The sequence below is a fragment of the Triticum urartu genome, chromosome 3A (genome assembly GCF_056163025.1).
Source record: "Triticum urartu cultivar PI428250 chromosome 3A, HENAU_Tu73, whole genome shotgun sequence".
In the NCBI taxonomy this organism is placed as follows: domain Eukaryota; kingdom Viridiplantae; phylum Streptophyta; class Magnoliopsida; order Poales; family Poaceae; genus Triticum; species Triticum urartu.
The window spans coordinates 256,419,132-256,425,131 of NC_141875.1; positions in this window are offsets into that span (position 1 = coordinate 256,419,132).

Sequence of the window (6,000 nt, forward strand, 5' to 3'; positions counted from 1 at the left end):
CATGCCGCCCACGTCACGCACACCCCTCCACACCGCGCCACGCGCACGGATTGTGGGAGGCGGAGCGCGCGAAGAATCTTACCATGGTACAAACCGCCCCACCTGCCCGTGCACAGTTTTGGGCCTGGCCCAACAACATGTTGCGCTTATGTGTGGCCTAGGCCCGGGGGCTCCTGTCGGTGTAAAAAAATAGGGGCGCATCTTTGTACCCCTTTTTCCCGTGCACGGGCAGTCAGAGCTGCCCCACGGCCACACCAAGCAGAACGAGGGAGGTGAGCAAAGGTAAGATCGATGCCTAAGACAATCAAAGCAACGCCAAGGCCAAGACCACAAAGAGAAGAGGGACGAAGCAAGTTCCCCCGGCAAGACCCTTGCCGGGTGGCCTCAGCGGCCCCGGCAAGACTCTTGCCGGGACAGCCCGCCCCGCACCAACAGAGCAAGCCACCCTTGAGCCCACGGCCACCAGTGCCATCACCAGCGTGGGGCCAGGGCTCGGGAAGGCACCCCTGTGGTGGCGTGAAGATCTTTGTGAAGACATATTCAAGATCAGATTAGAAGATGATGATTCTCGGCAAGATCCTTGCCAAGGAAGGCCACCAGACCCCCGACAAGATCCTTGCCGGGGATGAAAACATGCCACGGCGAGACCCTTGCCAGGCCACCAGGCAAGGCCCTCGCCAAAGATGCTGGCAAGGCCACCGCCAAGCCCACGTCAACCAAGCTTCCACCGCCGTTCACATGCAGCTGCCAGCCCAACCAGCTGGGCGGGCACCTGCATGGCAACATGCAGCTCCCGGGCTAACTCATCACACGCCTGCATGGCAGCATGCAGATCTTCGTGAAGGCTCCACCACCGTGCCAACTCAGCTGCCTTCCTGCCTACATGGCACCGCACGCATCCCGAGCTGAGGCGCGTGTCGAAGCGAGGAGGAGCGGCGATGGAAGGGATAGGCCTCGCCCCCGTCCCCGATAAAGCAAGAGGACACCTAAGAGATGCATTAAATGCACCTTGTCCTGTAATACGAGGGATAAGCTTGTGCCACTGTAGACCTTTCCACCTCATGTGTGCCACTGTGGCAACCCCTTTTTCCTATAAAAGGAGGCCCGAGGCGACGAGGAGGGGGATTCGGCTCTTTCGAACCACACGCTGACCACAGCTAGTTCGAGAGCTCAAGAACTCTCAGAAATACACCCACCAAAGCAGGACTAGGCTTTTACGCATCCTCGCGGCCCGAACCTGGGTAAACAATCCTTGTGCTATCTACTAGCCCTGCTCTCCTCGCAACCCTGCGCCCTGGCAACCGTAGTAGGGATTCTTGTGATCCCATAGGTGTCGTTCCGCACCAACATTGGTGTGATTGCAAAATGTCTCCGAACATTATGAGGAATCCTCTTCACAGCATCGCCATCTTTCCATCTTGATGATTTGCATTTCGGGCATTCACTTAAGTTGGCATAATCCTTCCGAAACAGAACACAATTATTCTTACGAACATGGATCATATCATATCCAATTCCAACTTCACGAAGGAAATTCTTCATTTTACTTTAGGTGTGTGATAGCTCAGACGCATCTGGGAAAGCTTTGCGGAAAGCAACCAATATCGCATCGAATGATTTGTTGGTCATCCGCTCAGATGTCTTCGCCTAAAGAAAGGTGACCATAGTTGAGAATACTGACAGCTTATTTCCTGGGGTGACAGTTGTTCCAACATCCGAGCCCACCGTTTTTCTTTTGCAGGTGAAAGTTCACGGAATGCACTTGCATATCATAGCATTGTTTCAATGTTGGTCAAACTCACTGGCTCCGCCACCACCTCCTCCTCCTCCTCTTCCACCTGAGCATCAGGCAGATCAAGATGGTGATCTGCTGCTTCCACGTAGTCAATAACATTGACGTTCAAAGCTTCACCATGATGAACCCACCTAGTATATGTGACCGACATCCCATACAAGTGTAGATGATTTTGCACAGTTGACTAGGGTCTTGTAACTCCCATACAAGTGTAGATGATTTTGCACAGTTGACCAGGGTCTTGTAACTGAATTCATACAGTTGCTACACGGGCAGAGCACATCTGATTTCGGACCACCGTACTCAACGCTGATAAAGTTCATGAAGTTTTCAACCTGCTCGACATATGCAGCGGAGAATCTTCGAGCAGAAGTTATCCAAGTCCTGTCCATCTGTTAGACATAAAAATTAGTTCTTCTACTAGATATTATAGGAAAACCATATATGTTTTTTTATGATGTCCAGAAAAAAATACCTAGGTAGAGGTCTAAAGCTATGGCAAGATATTTGGACAAGGATATCTAAGTAACGAAATATATGTAAAGCTAATTCAGCAAACAGATTTGAGTGCTAAATTATGGCAGGCTGTTTCAGCAGTCAATGAGGCCGAGCACACAGCCATCGAACTATCGAAGGCCATCACAACAATAAAGATCGAGTATAAAACGGTGTAGTGCTATTTCACCTAACAGATTGGCTACTAGACCATGGCAATCTACGTCACAATAAATATATGGCAGGATATTTTAGCAACTAATCGGCCTTGGCATGCCATCTCAGCTAAGCAGATTGAGTGCAGAACAGGGCAAGGAAGCTTCTTAAGCAGAGCATATTGATTGTAAACTACTTCGGCAAACAGTGAGATTAACAGTGTCTATCGGCTCACATTCAGCGCTATACCGACATGCACACGGCCTTAGTATAGAATGCACGTACCGTGGGAGAAGGTGAACGCCGTGCGTCTCCACACGAAGGTCGCCAGCGGTAGCGGCGCTGACCACCGTGCGCCTCCACAAGAACATCGCCAACGGTGGCGGCGCGATTAGAGGACGACAGTCTACGAGAGCGTACCATGGGAGCTAGAGGATCGCCGTGCATCCCCCTTGACGAACCGCGGCGCCGGCGTATCGGCGCGGTGGGGAGGGCGGCTTTGGAGGAGCTAATGGAGTGGAGGGGCGAGGGAGGGGGGTTTGGGGAATATTATTGGCTAGTTGGCCGAAGGGCGGTTGAATCTAGGATTTGGGCGGAATTTTTGGGTGGGTGGGGGGAGGATTTTCATGCGGTGGGCGGGGGGAGTTTGGCGCATGGTCGGTTTCTCCAAGTGTCGTCCCACATGTCAATGAAGAGGCAAGCCAAAGCGTGTTCCGTTTGCGTGAGCCGTGTGCAGGACTGAATGTGTGTGGGGTGCAATGCGACCGCAACAGGGGTGCTGTGAGTGTACCACCTTTTTTCCTTTTAAACTAGGTGCTTCGCCCCCTCAAAAAAACTTGTTGCTTTGCGCAATCCATCAATACTACTACTTGTAATCTGGTAATCCCGACTAAAATGGCACGACCGGGTCTTTTCCCGCACGATATGCTGGGAGGTTGGCTTAGTTGGGTTTTTTAGGATGAGTAATGCTACACCTATGTAATCCCAGTTATGTAATTAACATATTGTGAAACGTGTGAGCTGTTGATTGTAGATTGGGGGGAGGGAGGGGCCCACCACCATGAAAATTAGGGGAGGAGAGAGAGGCAATTTACATTAACCCTTCATAGGTTCCCGTAGATGTAGAAAGATGTGAAATACGTGAATGTGTAGTGGACGTACTATTGGAGTGCCTAAGATAAATTGTGTATGTATAGACCCTATGTGTTTATTTTACTTCACATGTTAGCTTTGTCTCGGTTCAATAAAAAGAAGAGTTGGTGATGATGGTGTGCCTGTCATCCTGCAATATAGGCTGTCCGATCTATATCTAACGGATAGGAAGGAAACTATGACAATTTGCCCGCACTCCTCTCCACATTTGCAGATAAGGCCTTCCCTCATTCATCCTTTTCTCCCACAAGATCTTGATCTTCCGTGCAACACACGGGCATCTTGCTAGTAATCCTACAATATACTATATTATTGTGAAAGTTCATATACACCGGCCGAGATTAATGCAAACACGGCAGATTTTCATTACATTTTGAACTTTTATAGGACATAAAAATAAAAGAAACCCGACCCTAAACCTATTCTACGGCAGTGACCGACATCCTCCATCTGCGATCTCTATGTACGGGGGCGGGGTTCAAGACCCGTGAAGTGAAGGTGTGGTCTCCGGCGAAGAAGAGTAGAACACGAGATACGGACCGGCCAGTTGGCACACCATGCCCTGCCGCCTCCCATGCCGTACTCATCCTCGGAGCAGTCCTCGACCTCGGCGGTGCCGGACATTGGACGGCGGCAAGTAGGACGCATGGCTGACGGTGCTCCCGTCGTCGGCCGCCAGCGTGGCCACCGCTTGTGCGGTCGCATCCGTGTCTGGATACGATGCTATTGCGTCGCGAGAGGCGACTTGAGCGAGGGCGGCAACCTCGAGCTTCATCCCCAAAGACAAGCTCTCCCGCAAAGCGTTCGCGCTTGCGGTCATGGCAGATGTGGTGCCAGGTAGGAGGACGATACGCTATGGTGTGGTGGTTAGCTGGACGTTGCCGCTTTAAGTGGCGCATCCGGTGAGGCCAAGCTTCCTGGTGCGTCATTAAGTCGCCGGAGTTGGTTCCTCGGGCACCGAGCCTCTTAACAATGACATACGGACGGATGACATGAATGCGGGCTGCTGGCGCCGGGTGGGAACGCACCACGCGACGGCGCGAGGGACGAGGGTTTTTGGTGTGCTAGGGTAGTCAGCTCCGGTCATGGCAACGTTGGAGATGCCATTTGCTCACATGTGATCGACGCATGTCATTGAAAAAGCAAGATGACCCGGCATGGTCTCAGGTTCTAAGGATGCAGTTGGCCGCGCTACACCACTCCGCGGACGCGTCCCGGCGCCCCGTGCATCCTCGACGAACCGGGTGTTGGGGTGTGTTTGGATTGTGGACAAAGTGCACCTTACCAAAATTTTGGTCATGACCCAAATATTGGTCTTTGTTTGGATGGTTGCCATTTTTTTGGCATGCCAATGAACTCCAGCCAACTGTAGTTCATTTTTCTTGCCAATGTCAGCCAAATCATGGGCAACCAAAACCTCAGCCAACATTTTGGCTACCAAATGCTTTGATAGGGCAACCTTGGGCACAAACCAAACATATTGTTGGTCGTGCCACAACACTAACGCCACCCACGGCACACTGAAACCGACCGTTTCTAGCGACGACGAGCGTGTCGCTCACCGCGGTCGCCATGTCCAGAGGCGGTGCGGGAGCTGCGCCACGTTGTTGGCCCCCACGACCCACATGAACAGTTGCCGGTGGCAAGGCGGTCATGGGCCAGCTCCTCCATTTGACTAGTCTGCGCTACGTCGTCCAGACAGGTGTGCCCCACATGTCGGTTTCCCTATTTTCCTGACCATATTCGAGCGTCTGTGCTCCGCGTTGCGCATTAGGCCTTTCACTATGTAGGCCAAGCGAGACAACTTATTGTTTATTTGAGCCGTTCAAGTATAATCATGTGGCGTTTGCTTATTTCTCATTCCTCTCCAACCCTCTTCTCCATCGATCATGTCGCCCTCCGGTCGAGTCCATCCTTCTGCATGCCTCATTTGAACATTCCGCCCAGTATCATTCGCATGTGGGCCTAGACCATGCTTGTATTTCCAATGTTTTATAATTTGTCCGACATGCATACAAACAAACGGTTCGTTTAAAGTCTCACTTTTCCTCCACTACGTGTTGCTTCGCGTCTTAGTTTTCACATCACATTCAGTTCATTCCCCGACACATGTTGACGAGATCAATTGCATGTCGTGCAAGGAGATAAAGGTTTGGTCTGTTTCTATGATAGAAATACCCGCGGGGAGGGGTGGTCTGTGGGGATCAGAGGGAGTATATTGTACGTTCATAAGCGAAACGAACGTATTTTACCCACCCTAGTCCTCTTTCAATCGATCTCCGAACCTCGAGATGAAATCGAATGAGAACGAGTGGGGGCATGTGTGATACCTAATGTAGATTCAAAATTTTGAACCGGTGATCATAGCATCCGCAAATCATATATAAATGGTATTCAATGTT